The following is an 18,024-nucleotide window of genomic DNA, read 5'->3' as shown; positions in this document are numbered from 1 at the left end:
TGATACATAAACATTCTCATTTGCTTGTATACATTTATGTCGGATAATCGATCAATAAGGTAGTAAAAAGTAAGTTTCAAGTAACAGTAGTTAACAGATGCGACTCTCTATAAAGAAAACAGATACAAGTCAGGGTAAGACATTGTGAAAATCGTATGAACCTCCACAAGAGCGAGGAGGGCTGATCAACGCATATTTCATGGTATACATGTATGCGATCTTCAAGCCATGTACATAGAAAAAAATACTGATATCTGAGGAAATTTATTAAAGGAAAGTCCTGATTTGAATGCTACATTAGACATGTTAGACATATGGAAATGGATATACGACAGTATTCGAAGGTTGTCAGGGGAATATTCTGCTACATAAATATGAAAAACAAAAAAGAGCTAAAACATTTAAACAATATCTCTTAAATACAATATGAACCAGAGAAAACAAATCGCACATTAACAACTTTATTAAAATTCATTTTTAGACAATATTATAAATTGTATGTCTACAATGGACCACCGTCAGTCATAAATTTCTGCTGGAGGTCAAAACTAGTTTGATCAAATTTCATTGAATATCAAAATTGAAAAGATTGAATCGAATTATGCACCTTAATCTCATTTCCAGTTCAAAAATAGGTGGGACGTTCCAAAGAAGCGTGCACAACAATGAAACAAAATCCAAATATCTTCTGTCTTGCTCCTAAGAATTATTGTCCTCCTAAGAAATCAGAAGAATTTATCGAATCCTATTTGTTATCATGGGACGGCACAGACGATCCTGCATTTCGCACAATTCTTGGTTACAATATGCAAAATAAACGATATAAACGATATAAATCGTACAAGCCGAAATCAAAACTATACAAACCAGTCAACAGGCAGCTGTCTTACGATGCGAAATGTTGTTTTTTGTAAGAAAAAACAAGAGAATAGACATTTCAGTTATACAAACAATAACATACTTAAACTTTCAATGCAAATCAATGGAAATAGCAAACAGATATATATTAGTAAAATTAAAAACAATATATATCCATCAAAATGAAATACAGATATGGTCAAATGAATGGAGGCTACATTATAACTCTAATACCAAAAAAAAAAAAGATCAATTTGCAGTAAATAATTAATACGTATAGGATTGAAGGACGGTATATTAAAGAATTTGACTTCCAATAAAAAAAACATTGGATACTATATCGTGTGTTATTGTTTTTTTTTAAATGTACCCTAAGGCTTATTAATTTAAGATTAAACATCCAATTCATCTCAAGCAAGGGTTTCTTTAAGGTTTAACAATTGATAGATATCAGCTAAAACATGACAGTATAACGGACAGTAGAGTAAATTACACACAAAAAACCAAACAGCTGTCATATTGTCTATTATATTTGACATGAATAGATTCCTATTTCTAGAAACATTGATGATTTTTAAAAATCGGGTATATTTAATCGTAAAACTGTAGAACATCAAAATAGAAAGTAGCTTTCAGAAAAGAAAATATTAGATAATGTTCAAAAAGTCATTTAACATGTGATAATATTGTTATCGATTGTTCATTAATAATTGTATAGTAAACTAATACTCTTTCATCAAAATAAATTTAATTCAGAGAGTGCTTTAAAAGATTAATATTTAACACGCGCAAATTGTAAAAAAATCGAATACACGACCATATTTTGATTTCGTGAACACATATTATTGCGTATCTAAAATTGTCCTAGCTTATATGATTTTAGTCTGCTGTGTTATATATACATATTTATACATATGGCAGTCTTTTTTTTTCTTTTACATTTAAAAAAAAGCGTCATCGATGATTGTTTTGTAGACGAAACCGTGCGTCTGGTGTAATTTATTATCCTGGTATCTATCTTCCATTCATTAATGTTTTTATCGACCTGAACTACACAAAAACATACAGAATAGAGAATGTTTAAGCATTCTTAATAGTGAAAAAAGTACAAAATATTTTTAAAAAAAAAGAAAGAGAAATGAAAACCTCACCAGAACTTCTTATAATTCAGTTTTGTATGTATATTGATCTGCATATATACGTGTACCACACTATTCATATACGTCTTCGATTACTACAATGTGAAAGGACTAACAACGTTTAGCTTTTGCGAGCACAAATAAAAGATTCGATCGCAACTTAACTCAAACGATTTGCAGGATAAATTTCATGGCGTCCAATAAAGTGTACATGTAATAACGAAGAACATGATTTTGGCATGATTGTCTCTCATTAATGATGTTTTATTAAAGTATTTCTTGTTATTTATTTACTTATTATACTTCAGAACAATCACTTTATGTTGTCTTCATATAAAGTTAAACAGTGCTATTTCGTTAAATAAAATATAGTTGGGAATGGAAATAGGGAATGCGTCAAAGAGAAAACAACCCGACTATAGATCAGACACCAGCAGAAGGTCACAAACTGGTCTACAATGTAACGAGAAATTCACGCACCCGGAGGCGTCCTTCAGCTGGCCCCTAAATAAATATATACTAGTTCAGTGATAATGAACACCATACCAAACTCCAAATTGTACACAAGAACCTAAAAGTTAAAATAATACAAGACTGACAAAAGCCAGAGGATCCTGACTTGAGATAGGCGCAAACATGCGACGGGTTAAACATGTTCATGAGATCTCAAACCTCCCCTTATACCTCTAGCCAATGCAAAAAAGTAAACGCATAACCATAGGAACATTAAAATTCAATATCGATTTCATGTCATCAGTTTTCCTCACAAATTGTTGCTCGTTTAGGAATATAAAACACCTCTTATTTTTTTGTGTTTACATTTTCATTTTTTTTAACTGTACCAGTTTTTCGTTGCAGTATGACAACAAGATTGTTGCAAGAAAAAAATGGCATGATGATACTCGTCTTTACCCAATTTACAAGTCTCTTACAAAAAGTTGATATCTTTCTTACATTACTGTGGATTCATTATAATTCGTTGGATACCAATTTCCATGCGTTTCGTGGTTACGAGTTAACAACGAATTCGAATGTACAACGAATTACAAGCTTTCAATTTATTTTTGTATGCAGAGATTGTCAAAACCACGAAATCAAAAAAACTTTTTCCTCAATCCACGAAAATTAATACCCACTAAATTTAAATGAATCCACAGTAACCTTAAATTGTGGATCTATATATTTCCCCCTTGTTAATATGTGTACGTATACAATCTTACTTTGACACCGTTGTTATGAAAAGTTCGTTTTGACGGTCGGCATCTAAAAGTATTCAGCATGGAGTCATCCGCAACATAGATCAACCTGACATACTAATAACATGAATCAAAGGTGAGTAATGAAATCATTATCTGTCAGCAGCTTTGTATATGTGAGAGAATCGTTTTTTTATTAACAGTTCAAAACAATAAAACACTTTTCATATTCCTAAAGTAAACTGTATTCATTCCTATTAGAATTTTATCAGAATATTGGAATTTTCTATTATTGTAGCGGGACAGACGGGCGGATGAACGGACCCACAGACCAGAAAACATAATGCCCATGACACCAAATTTTTAAATTTCATTGGTCGATGCTCTTTTCGATATTCTTAACGAAATAATCAACACTTTAGTTCTAAGATGTCCTATTGTCGAATACTGATGATTACGATGCAATAAATTTAAAATTACTGTTTATGAATGAAGGTGAAATACGACATACGGAAAAGTTTCTATATTATATCCTATCGTATCATACATGAATGCTCGTCCTTTAATATATTTAGATATTTTACCTTAACACGGAAAACTCTAACTACAATGTAAGATTTACGACAAAAGCATGTGTACCGATTCAAAAGCCTTAAACCTTTTCAGTGGTTGTTGTTGTTTGCTCTGTGTCTAATAGATATGTTATTTTTGTGTTTTTGGCGTTTTTTGACATAGTTGTGAAATATCTGTTATCGGTAACTGATAGGTCGAAATTTATCTCTGTCTTACAATTTTCTTGGTGTCCTTTCAATTTCCCACTTTCAAGTTATGAAAAGGGTCGATCATATCTGATGATGTCATATATAAAGAAAATCTTTGAAAAGGAAGGACTAAAGGCATTAGAGACACAGATTTTGTCAGTACAACATGTATAACTCATGCATTACAATTTTTTCTCCACTCACAACAGTTAAATTTTGTCTTTATAAAAGCTCGGTAATGTTTGCGCTTCAAATACCAAAATGTAACTGTCTGTGGCGCAAAAATATCGTAACACATTAGTTTGGGTGGTGGAATTTATATTTATCGTGAATTGTATTGATCAGACCGGTATTCTTTTGTTTAAATTACTAATTTTGATATGACGTTTTTTTAGCTGTTATAAATTCTTTATAAGAATCATTTATAGTTTAACAAAATCCAGGGAGAAATTTTAAGTAAAACATGCTTAATTTTATAAATAGTTATTATAATACAGTTCGATGATGTTTTTTTACCTATAATTACGTTAAAACTATAAAAATCATATACGGTCGAATAAAGGTAGAGATGTTACACGATCTATATCGAGAAATTTACAGGAAAAGCATCGATTGTTCAATCGTTATCGATTATTTAATAATATTATCTGTTATGATCTATTGAATGTAAAACAGCTGGTTTACTGTTCTTGATTAATTTGTTCTATATACCCTTGAATTTATTTCTACACAAGTTGTTTTAAAACGTCGGAAATTGATAGGAAAATGGTAAGTTATGTTCAATAATGTTTCTTTCTCATAAGCTATTGTCTTGAAACTTTGGTACAAACTGGACACGGATTTAACTACAGATGGGCACGGTCCTAACCTTGACGATCCAAGTTAACTTATTGACTGCTTTCTGAGTTAACTTGATAATTTTCAAGCAGTCAAGCAAGTTAACTTCGTCGTTTGTGGACCAGACCTACTATCTGCTTTTCAGGACTGCTGCAGACCTAACGACAGGTCTGCTCAAGACCAGACCTGTGGACAAGTCTGCATTTAACCAGTCCTGAAGACAGGTTTGCCCCAGACCAGACCTGTGGACAAGTCTGCTTTTGACCAGTCCTAGGGACAGGTCTATCTCAGACCAGACCTGTGGACAGGTCTGCTCCTGACCAGACCTGTGGACAAGCCTGATATTGCCCAGACCTAAGGATAGGTCTGCTTATGACATATGATCGTGTTTAAGAGTTTTCATATCAGACTTGAGCTTTAATTAAAATATGTAAACAACATTCGCATTGTTTTTCCACATATATCATTTATTATTTACTTGCTAGACTCTTCTTATCTATTGAACAAATTCTCTTTTTTTATTTGTTATACATGTATTCTTATATAAATAAAACATGGCTATACAATCACACAGAGAGTTTTTTTATATTAGAAGGTAACACAGGTTTTCGATTATAAGAAAGAAGATGTGGTATGATTGCCAATGGGACAACTCTCAAAAATTGACCAAAATGACAAAGAAATTAACAACTATAGGATACTGTACGGCTTCCAACAACGAACAAAACCTATATCGCATATTAAGCTATAAAAGGCTTTATCAACGTTTGGTTGAGTGTTTTGTTCTAATGGTGTTTACAGGTCTTCTTTTTATAATATATCAGACATGATATACATATGAACATTGTACAAAAACAAAATATTTTAACTTGTTACACACCACACACAATGCACAATCAGTGCAACTTATGCAAACGAGGGGCAGATGAGTTCATCACCTGAAACAAAATACCCTGTAGATTGCAACATTTTTCACTGTTGTGTTTCTACTTATTACTATACTGTTGTTGATCACTTAAGACTTCTGTTTTTCATTATCTTTTCCGGTTCTATCTTTTTCTCGCAAAATAACTGGGAATGAAGTTAATCGTTCATCTTTAATAAAATATATTCAGGATGTTATAAAGTTTAACTAAATCAATATTGCATAAGTCATACAATTGATTTATAGACCTCTAAATGTATAATTAAAGCGATAACAGATCTTCGATCACGTGATTAGTTTTTTTTTTTCTTTATCATCGGTTGATTGTATTTTCTAATACTTTATCAAAACGATAACCTAAAATGATATAAATGACAGTTAGTTGCAATACTCATAGAAGAAGACCCCATATCAACACTGAACGAATAACAATGAGACGAAGAACAACAATCAAGAGTTGTTGACGTATTTGCTAAACTATGTTGAAGTCCTTCCTTTAATCACAAAGTGATTTAAAAATTGATCTAGAGTTGTTTCTCTTTATTTGTTGTTTACTGTAATTCAAAAATACCAAAATAAAAAAAAAAAGAATTTCTGTTTATTATACTCATTTGTGTAGAGGTTCCATCCTCTGTTTTTCATTTATAACTTTTACAATTAATACAAAAACAATCCTTTGAATTAAACATACATTTTATTACACCAACTTATATTTACATTTTCATAACTAGAATATACAGCATTACTTTGGCTACATAGTATTCTACAATATTTTGTTGAGGCGCCAGGGTGACTACCGATTACCTATACACAATTTTCCAATCCTGCAAATTGTAGAACTTGTCAGGACCAGATCAAGGACCGAATGAAATAATCCTCTAATCACTACCAGTCTTCCTGGACCTCCCCAAAATAGACTCTGCGCCTAAAGATTGTAGAAGATAATTAATTTCTTTGAAACGTCTTGTGTTTTTACAATAATTACAATTGTTTATTACTTAGATTTAATTCATGATGCTTAAATCACAATAGTCCATATGTTAATAACGTGCTTTATGACGTAAATGTCCAAATCATAGAAACGCAAGTTTATTCCAAATTATCCTGTATAGGTCAAATACTATAAAGGTCCTGCTTGTATACTGGTAACCATAATATTGCAAGCAAATACAACAAACAAGTGCCTGAAAATATAAAACAAAAACAGCAGCAAAAATTCTCATAGGGAGGGTGGGCGACTTTTAACAGTTTAACTAATTTGCATAACACCTGCTTTCTTGTCGACAGCAAATTAACCAGTGCCTGATACGGGAATTCCAAATTTCTAATTTAAACTATACGGGAATTCCAAAATTTTGATTCATGCTGCGAGCGCCGTCTATGGTCATGCCAAATATGGCAGTGAGCTACAGGCTGCAACACACTAGCACCCACACGAATATTTGATTGAATTTAACCAGATACTTGAAAATATATTTTTTTATAATCTCAAACAGTAGATGATTGTAATGTGGTGTGGCTTAAGTATCAGGAAGTTTTTAATTTTCCGTAAATCGAATAACCTATATACATCATGTAAGTATATGTAACATTTTAATATTCATTCATATGTGAAAAAAAATAAAACGTAAAGTGAGTCATAAACATATTTTAATAAACTTAAAGTTCCGAACGGTAGGAAGAGTTTTATCTTTTTTTTGTCACGGAGTCATTGCTGTTCATAAGACACATTCTAATCGTGATCGTTAGAATTAGTTATTACTATGGAATAATAATTCTCTTGATAATGAGTATATATTATATAAGTCGGGTGTGTCGATTGTTTGTGTTGGTCTGTGTAATGTATCTGGGTTTTGTTTTCTGTTATTAGTTAATTCTTCAGTTTTATCATGTATCTATAATAATAAATTAACAAGGTCCAATTTGTCAGCCGTCATCGGGTAAAAACGACAAATCAAAGAATTCAACTTTACATAAAGTTAATAGAAGACAATGGTGTAGATAAAAAAATTACACCACTCCAGACCCTTTTGTTTTCCACTTAATTAATTTTGCCAATAATCAACAAGTTCCGGGTCGAATCCGATACCGATACCAATAGTATATTCATCTGTGACCTATTACCTTATCTGTACGTTCCGCAATCTGACAGTCGCACCACAAAACGGTGTATTCAGGATTTTCTAGATAAACAGGTGAAAATCACAAGGTTGACACTACTAAATTCAATCATTGTCAAATTGTTCCCCCATTGTAGTGTTTCAATCAGTAAGACTGTTCAATATAACTATACGAATTCTAACAATCTGGACTTAACATAAGGCATATAGGTACAGTTTTCAATTTATTAGCGGGCGTGACACGTAAAACAGCGGTTAATAGAATTCAACTTTATTTAAAACTAATATAGGACAATGCTGTTAAATAAAAAATATTCCAATCCAGGACCTTTTTTTTTACAAATAATTAATATTACCAATAATTGATAAGTCCCAGGTCGACGGGTTCAAACAGAAAGATTTTGAAAGCAGAGAAAACTGTATATCTTATAATCGGCATGACTTTATCAGATTAGAATACCAAATTGAATACTTATATAAAGCTTACGTATAGTAATATACTTTAATTCAATCACGGACCCGCGATATCAAATGGACGTTTTCAATCGGACATTGACTAGCTATACATTATACAGCCCTAGCACGGTCGGTTACCCGCGATATCACGGGTGTGTTCTAGTAGTACAAAAAAATGTAGTATCTTTTATATTCATTTGATAAAATTTACTGTTTGCAATAGCATACATTGTTTTAAATAATAAGGCTGTTCTTATCCCTAGTAGAAAATTCTAGCCGTATTTGGCGCAACCTTTTGAACTTTTTATCCTCAGTGCTGCACAACTTTTTTTTAATTTTGAACTTTTATATCTGAGTGTCACTGGTGAGTCTTGTGTGGACGACGAGCGTTTCTGGCGTATTTTAAACCTGCTGCTTTTTTTAGCTATAATTGATGTGTTTCTTTGTCTAGTACGCTCTCCTATTTATTTGTATTCTCCTATTTATTTGTATTGTAGACATGTAATATTATGTTGTCAGTTTAATTTTATATTTAACATTGTCAATAAAGTGCGAGGTTTGGCATGCCACAAAACCAGGTCAACCCATGGCCAGGTCAACCCACCATTTTTTTCTTTAAAAATGTCATGTACCATGTCAGGAATATGGCCATTGTTATATTATAGATCGTTTCTGTGTGTGTTACATTTTAACGTTGTGTTTCCGTTGGGTCGTTTATCATTTCATATATTTGAGTGTGAATTTACATTACTATTACATGTATAAGACGTGTCACGGTACTTTTCTATCCTAAATTCATGTATTTGGAGTCGATGTTATATTTGTTATTCTCATCGGATTTGTCTAATGCTTAGTCTGTTTGTGTGTGTGTTAAACTTTAATATTGTGTCGCTGTTCTCCTTTTATATTTAATGCGTTTCCCTCAGTGTTAGCTTGTCACCCCAATTTTGTTTTTTGTCCATATATTTACGAGTTTTGAACAGCGGTTGTCTATATATTAATGTTTTGTATTATATTGTATTGTACATAAAGGAATGCCTGTACGCAGTCATTTATAAGATCGTCATGTTTCATTCGTTTGATTGGAGCTCTAGGAATTCTTTTTCAATAATGAATAAACTTTCTGTTTTGAATTTACCCCGGAGTTTGGTATTTTTGTTATCTTTTTTTTCACTGTAAAAAATCAAGTATCTCATGTGATTGGATTATCATATTGTCAAATAATCTAAGATTTGTTTATCGAATTTATCTCAGTATTTTTGTATTAGGTCAATCAAATATTTTGGTATCCGAACTTGACTTTTCTAATAGGAATATTGAAATTCTTTTGTACATACATTTTAGTTTTGATTGGCATCTCGATTTTTATATGCCAGTGTAATACTAATTATCATTTGGTAATAATCTGATTTGTTCATGTTTAAATCAGGATCTTGTATAACAAAAATCTTACAAGTAAAATATTTTAGTCAACTTTTATCGCGTGTATCAACCTTTCAACAAACGAATATACGGTAATAGATTATGTCACAATAATAAAGTTTTAAATATTATCTATCAACTAGACTTCGACTCTCAAAGCATTTTGACTTTTTAGAATATAACAATGAAGAGAATAAGTGTCATTCCCTGGTGTGTCTTTGTTGCAGATAAATATAACTGGACTAGCTATTTCATATATATCGTCTGGATGTAATAGTTGACTTCACACTTTACATGTAGGCTAATTCTCCTTAAAAAAACCACTCAAAGCTTATGATAAACGCATATTGTTTTCAAAAAGTGCAACACTCCAATTATATTCAAATACCATTAACATGACAGATACGTATTAAAAATAAAATCATAAAAATACTGGTCTCCAAGGAAAACTCAAAACGGAAAGTTCCTAATCAAATGGCAAAATCAAAGGACAAAATACTTCAAACGAATGAACAACAACTGTCCTGACTTGGTACAGGCATTTTCAACTGTAGAAAATGGTAGATTGAACCTAATTCTATATCACTTATCATCTCACATGTACGACAGTCGCATCAATGTCCATTTTATTGACAAAAATACGTGAACAAAACGTCATAAATAGGGGTACAAAACAACACAGACCCCACAAACAACTAGGGGTGATCTCAGGTGCACCGGAAGGAGAACCAGATCCTTCACCACACGCGGCAAACGTCGAGTTACTCATGTTGCAAAGCCGGTAAAAAGTCTAATTCGATAGGTAACATTCGTGAACATGGATTATGATTGTATTACGACATAAGGAACATATCCGATACCATCTGTATAACGAATATTCCATTTTATAAAGATACTTGTACCAAATAATTCTCATATTTTTCTAATAAATCGTGTTCAGTTTTTTACAGTTCAAAATTCCACTTGTTTTTAAAACATGCTATGCTAGGTTTATCTAATGACCGTATGAGAAAACCTGAGTTTCACAGAATATGCCAAGACAAACGGGGAAGATATATTTCGTGACAACAATAAGCGACTTTTACATTATTTTTTGTTAAATCATTTGACCAACACAAGTGTTGCTTGAAGTGTTAAAATCTTCTTTTATATTTATCTTTCCTTTTACGGTAAGACTTCCGTCAACTTACAGACGGATAAAGTACTTAATTACTTTTGAATACTAAAATTGAGAATGGAAATGGGAAATTATCTAAGCATTGGTGTGGTCATCTATGTCATATACAATGACTTTTTAATATTTATTGAAGCGAGTATATTTTTTTAATGAATATTGATATACAAACACGTTTCTTAAAATGTGATATCTGTGCAACATTTATTGGCCGTTAATTTGTAGTTTCCTTTTTATATATATTCACTGGTATTAAAGAGATAATAGTAACAGCAATTACGATTATCCCAATATGGCGACGGTAGATATAGGTAAAATCTTTACACTCGTTTTTCTTAAATATAGCATGTTTTTGTCAATAGTTACTCAGCTGTAAGGTTTATATATACCATTTCATCATATTTGAATCGTAACGGTGCACTGGAATTGTCTAAGCGCTGTGAAAATAGCCGTTGAAAAATTCGGGATGATAATCGTGACTCGGAAAAAAAGATAATCGTAATTATGTATCTAAAAATAAAAAAGATAATCGTAACTGGAAACTGTTTTATTAATATTGACACTAAAAATGTAAATCTGATAGCATATTATGAAATTATGGCGATGAATTATTTACGAAACGTACCAACATCTTATGACATTTCTTTTTATGCATATATATTTAATAGTTCTTATGAAAACAGCTACATACTAGTATATCATACAATTGGAAGGGTGAACAAGCTTCAAGAAATTTGGAAATGGGAAAACACGAACTTTGTTAATTTACAGAAATTTCCAAACACTAGGTAAGCCACAAAATATGTGAATGAGCGATGGAAATAATGATACATGATAATAATTGTCAGGCGACACGCATGTGTCACCTTATATCAGATTTCTGATTAAGACAGTAAACAAAAAATAATTTCTGAAGTAAATAGTAAATATAGTTAATATTGTTTAAATTCATTTATTGCAGGTGGTTATATGTGCTATTTCTGCCCCCGGTGATTTAATTCTAGAACATACCCTATTATGCCATAACGAAGTAGGAAAGACATTGAGTATTCGTCAAAAACCGTTTGACGAGAAATTAGTGGCTACAGTTTTCATGTCACTTCGATCATTTTTCATGGATGATATCATAACTTAAAAGCTATGATGAACAAGGGAAAACTTTGAAAAGTGTTTTACAGTGTCATTTCGGAGTCTTTTATAGCTGACTATGCGGTATGGGCTTTGTTCATTGTTGAAGACCGTACGGTGACCTATATTTGTTAATGATGAGTCCTGTCTGTCTCTTGTGGAAAGTTGTCTCATTGGCAAACATACCACATCTTCTTATTTATATTGGCTACTTCATGACTGTCACTGAAATTTCAGTATCTCAGATATAAACTATAAAAGAATCAAATTTAATTTTGAATTATGATAATATGACATCCTTAAAACATTTAATGCTATATAATTACATTAGATGTATGTTTCATTATAATACGTTATTCTGATTGGCTAATTGCACATCACATGTTATTCCGTAAGCAGTTGCATGAGACAATAACATTTCATTCATGATGACACGAGGTCCCACAATAAAGTGCACAGGTGAATTTAAAAATTTAACTTCATGAAAATCGTGTTTTTATAATCCTAGCTAAAAAATGTAATTATAAGTATTGAATGCTTCTTTTTGTAACTTTATAGGGTTGTAAAAGCGTTGACCGTGCGTACATTTTTAGAATGCGCTTCATACAAAATGTACTTCGGTCAACGCTTTTACACCCCAATAAATTTACAAAAAGAAGCATTCAATTCTTAAATAAGATTAGAGAAAGATTGGCCCTACATGGGATTCTTTGTGTATTATGAAATTAAGTAACGTGGAGTTCATTGACAAACATGGATTTGTGTTCTTTTATAGTTTGGCCAAAAGCCCGAAAATCAAGAAATAAACTTGATGTGGCTTTGAATTTTCTTACAAGAAATACTTATTCAAAGAATGACTGCAAAATTGAAAATAATTGAATAACCCATATTCCGCAAAATAAGAAACAAACTTATTAAAAATTCATAAATACTCGGTATATGAAAAATATGCTGCATACATATGCATGGAAGATATTGTAGAGAAAAATATTGAAGGTACTAAACAAGGAACATTTTTGTATTTGCATGCTTGCCATATAATTCGTACTTTTCTATTAAATTACATTTTTAACACACAAAATACCATTGATATGCTGAAAGACACATCTATTATGTTTCAGTTACTATTATCCGATTAAGAAAATTACGATTATCAAAGAAGAAACATACCATAGATTGAGTTAAGTCTGCTAATTGATATTTTATCGTATGTTTTTATATGTTGTGATGTTATGCTATTGTTTCAGAAAAAGGGAGAAGGTTTGGGCCCATTAAAACGTTTAATCCCGCTGCAAATGTTTGCACCTGTCCTAAGTCAGGAATCTGATGTACAGTAGTTGTCGTTTGTTTATGTAATATATACGTGTTTCTCGTTTCTCGTTTTGTTTATATAGATTAGACCGTTGGTTTTCCCGTTTGAATGGTTTTACACTAGTAATTTTGGGGCACTTTATAGCTTGTTGTTCGGTGTGAGCCAAGGCTCCGTGTTGAAGGCCGTACTTTAACCTATAATGGTTTAATTTTTAAATTGTTATTTGGATGGAGAGTTGTCTCATTGGCACTCACACCACATCTTCCTATATCTACATAGAGTTACGATTATCATCCCGAATTTTTCAACGGCTATTTTCACAGCGCTTAGACAATTCCAGTGCACCGTTACGATTCAAATATGATGTAATGGTATAGATAAACCTTGCAGCTGAGTAACTATTGACAAAAGCATGCTACATGCAAGAAAAATGAGTGTACAGATTTTACCAATATCTACCGTCGCCATATTGGGATAATCGTAATTGCAGTTACCATTATCTCTTTAATACCAGTGATATTGATAGATATTCTTATATATTTTTTTCTAAATATATTCAATAAAATGATAGTATTAGCTATCATTCAGCAGTGAATTGAGTACAACTATGTTTCTTTTAAACTGTCTTGTCTTTTTTACGATAACAAATATAGCAGATAATAGCAACTACACGCAGAATAGACATATTAGGCACAGATACATGTAGCATAGAAGAACAATCCACCAGTGACGCAGATACAAAAAGAGTACACAATTCATCAGGATTATTGACAAAAGAAAATATTGAAAAAAGCACTGAATCTTCCAATAAAAAAGCAGATCAGAACGAAAAACCTGTTACGGAGGAGGAAGAGAAAGTTGCCAGAAAGTTTGACCGTAGTACTATGATTCCCTTGCCCATCTGCATAGGCAGGAACGAAATCAGCACTTATAAATATGTTGACACTAAGGATAAATTCGAAATGATAAAAGATAAGCAAATGATAGCTGTTGATTGCGAAGGGGTAAACTTGTCGAGATTTGGCTCAGTAACATTGATTTACATTGGCACTCGAGATATGGTCTATCTAATCGATATTTTGAAAATAGGGAATAGTGTATTTGATGATGGTCTCCGTTCTATACTCGAGGATAGTGGAATAGAAAAACTAATGTTCGACTGCCGAGAAGATGCCGATGCTTTATTACATATTCACAAAGTCAAACTTAATGGAGTACTAGACGTTCAAATACTAGAGGTGAACTATGGAACGCCGGAACTGTCTTATAGTGTAAATATTTAATGTGTTATGTCGCTTTGCCTTTACGTCCTGTCATTTCTTCTTTATGTTATGTGCAGATGCCTTTATGTCCTGACACGGCATCTCTGTGTTCTGTCAAATTAGCAATTTGTTTGATCAAACAAATGTATGATATGTCATTGCTAAACTTTGTTGTGTAAAATATGCATTACAATATGCTGTAACTACTATATATTCTGTGAATACTTCGGAACTTTATGATCAACCACCTTTACATTCTCTCATATTTTATCTATGTTGTGTCTATTCTTCTTTTACGTAGGTCAGTTTATAATTGCGTCCTGTCTCAAGTGTTATTGTTATGTCAAATGTTCTAAACGTTTTGTCGTGATACACCTTTGTTCTATGTAAATTTCATGATATTATAGTCTTTTGGCGTTATGTTGTGTTTATTCAGATGTATCTCTAGTGACAAACATAATACATCATGGTATAATTCATATGCGTTTTGCCGTAGAGTAAGAACTCTCTGTGAGCATTCATTTCGTCATGTGCAAATGCCTTTTACATTATGTGCAAACAACTAATACGTTTTGTGCAAACCTCGTTTACGTTATGTGCAAACATTGTTTACCTTATGTGCAAACACCATGTGAGTTATGTGCAGATGCCTATTACAGTATGTCCAAACATCTATTACGTTATGTGCAAACAAGTATTACTTTATGTGCAAACACCTATTACGTTATGTGCAAACACCTATTACGTTATGTGCAAATACCGCTTACATTATGTGCAAACACCATGTAAGTTATGTGCAACTGCCTATTACATTATGTCCAAACATCTATTACGTTATGTGCAAACACCTATTACTTTATGTCCAAACACCTATTACGTTATGTGCAAACACATATTACGTTATGTGCAAATACCGCTTACATTATGTGCAAACACCATGTGAGTTATGTGCAAATGCCTATTACATTATGTCCAAACATCTATTACGTTATGTGCAAACACCTTTTACTTTATGTCCAAACACCTATTACGTTATGTGCAAACACCCATTACGTTATGTGCAAATACCGCTTACATTAATTGCAAACACCATGTGAGTTATGTGCAAATGCCTATTACATTATGTCCAAACACCTATTACGTTATGTGCAAACACCTATTAAGTTATGTGCAAATACCGCTTAAATTATGTGCAAACACCATGTAAGTTATGTGCAAATGCCGCTTACATTATGTCCAAACATCTATTACGTTATGTGCAAACACCTATTACTTTATGTTCAAACACCTATTACGTTATGTGCAAATACCGCTTAAATTATGTGCAAACACCATGTAAGTTATGTGAAAATGCCGCTTACATTATGTCCAAACATCTATTACGTTATGTGCAAACACCTTTTACTTTATGTTCAAACACCTATTACGTTATGTGCAAACACCTATTACGTTCTGGTAAACGCTTTTTTGACACAGATTTAAATAAAACGCATCAATGATATGCATTTTGAAAATGAAGAAAATTAAAAAAATTACTTTTTTAACAAACTGTGGATTTTCATAATTATATTGAATGGTGTAAAAAGGCTATATACATACTATGTATTTAGTTTTATGGGAAATTATTTTGCTCCACATTAAAAGTTGTGCGTTATGAAATAATTATATTGAATGGTGTAAAAAGGCTATATACATACTATGTATTTAGTTTTAGGGGAAATTATTTTGCTCCACATTAAAAGTGTGCGTTATGGTTGCATAACGCACACTTCTGGTTCAGGTGACCCGCCCCTTTTTTTTAAAAACTCACAGGGATGTTGAAAAATTTGATCCGATTTTCGATCAGACAGGTAGACAGGTGAAACAAAAAGCTGCATTTTCTGTAAAAAAAACCTTTTTTTTTATATTAAAAACTGCCTTATCCTGTAATCCACAAAAATGACGCATACATATATTAATCTTTAAGAAATGGTTATCAGCCTTGTTTAACCTTCACTGGCCATACTCAAAATTAAATTCCGCAACTTGAAACTCCAAATAGTGACTTTCATTTATCCGTATTTCGTCCGGTAACTATTCGAATCGTGTCATCAAGAACGATACAAAAAAATACATAATTTAGTAAATTGTTATTGTTTTCTTCTATTATTTTTTTATAAGTGATGTACATATTGTTTCTTTTGTTGTCTATAAGAATAAATAGATAATTTCGTTGCTAAAATGGTCATCATAACCTAATTTTTCCTTTAAATTTCAGAAAATACTAACTATCTTTTAAAAAGGATGTGGTGTGAACGCCAATTAGACAATTCTCCACGAAATACCAAATGACATGGAAATAAATAACAATAGATCCCCTTATGGCCTCGCTTTTCGTCCTGTTTCTAAAGCTCGTACAAATAAATATCACGTTTACCGACAAAGGTCATTTATAATCAATACATTATTACACAGTTGTCGATATGGATTTATCTATTTGTTCAATATTTCAACGAATATCGTCGTATAAATTAGAAACATAAACTTATTTTCCGAACGGAGAGTCTTAAATTCAATGAATATTACGGGATGTACGGTATAAACGGTAAGCTTCGATGCGTTTAGTTATAAGCGGGAATGGTTCGATCAATATAGCTAAATACACAATTAAGCCAAATGTTCATAAAATGAATTTGCTGCACATCATCATTCTGACAAATCTTATTTAAAAAAATATAAAGTTTCTTACAAATATATTCTATTGGATTTCAATGTTATCATTCTCAAATATGTTTTGACAGTTTCTGTAAAATATTGCCATTTTTGTCGAGCCTTCGACTTCAGTCGAAAAAGCGAGACATAGCGATCCTCGATTCCGTCGTCGTCGGTGTCGTCATCGTCGTCGGCGGCGGCGTCCACAAATATTCACTTTGTGGTTAAAGCTTTTGAAATTGTAAAAACTTTCTTAAACTACATAAATGTATACTGGATTTCTTCCAAACTTGGACAGAAGCTTGTTTATGATCATAAGATACATGTACATGTATCCTGAATTAAAATAAGTAGAAATAAAATTAATTTTTTTCCGTATTTTACTTATAAATAAACTTAGATTTTCTGCCAGGAAATAATACATTTACACTGTGAAGCAACACATTCACTCTGTGGTTAATGTTTTTAGAATTTTAATAACTTTCTTATACTCTTTTGGATTTGTACCAAACTTGGACAGACGCTTTTTTGTGATCAAAAGCTAGTATCTGGAAAGAAATTTTGTTAAGACCTGTGTTTTACTTACGAATGGACTTCCAGTTATCATTACAGTCTGAAGTTCTTCTGTAATTTTCCTGCTACTGATTATAAATTAAGAGAGTTCACTTGTCATGTTTTGTATTAATGGAATTTTGGAACCCTTTTGTTCATCCGTATAAAGCACCATGCAACAATTGCCAGGT

The sequence above is a fragment of the Mytilus trossulus genome, unplaced genomic scaffold (genome assembly GCF_036588685.1).
Source record: "Mytilus trossulus isolate FHL-02 unplaced genomic scaffold, PNRI_Mtr1.1.1.hap1 h1tg000050l__unscaffolded, whole genome shotgun sequence".
NCBI classification, from domain to species: domain Eukaryota; kingdom Metazoa; phylum Mollusca; class Bivalvia; order Mytilida; family Mytilidae; genus Mytilus; species Mytilus trossulus.
The sequence above is the reverse complement of the archived record's forward strand: the minus strand, read 5'-3'. Positions refer to the sequence as shown.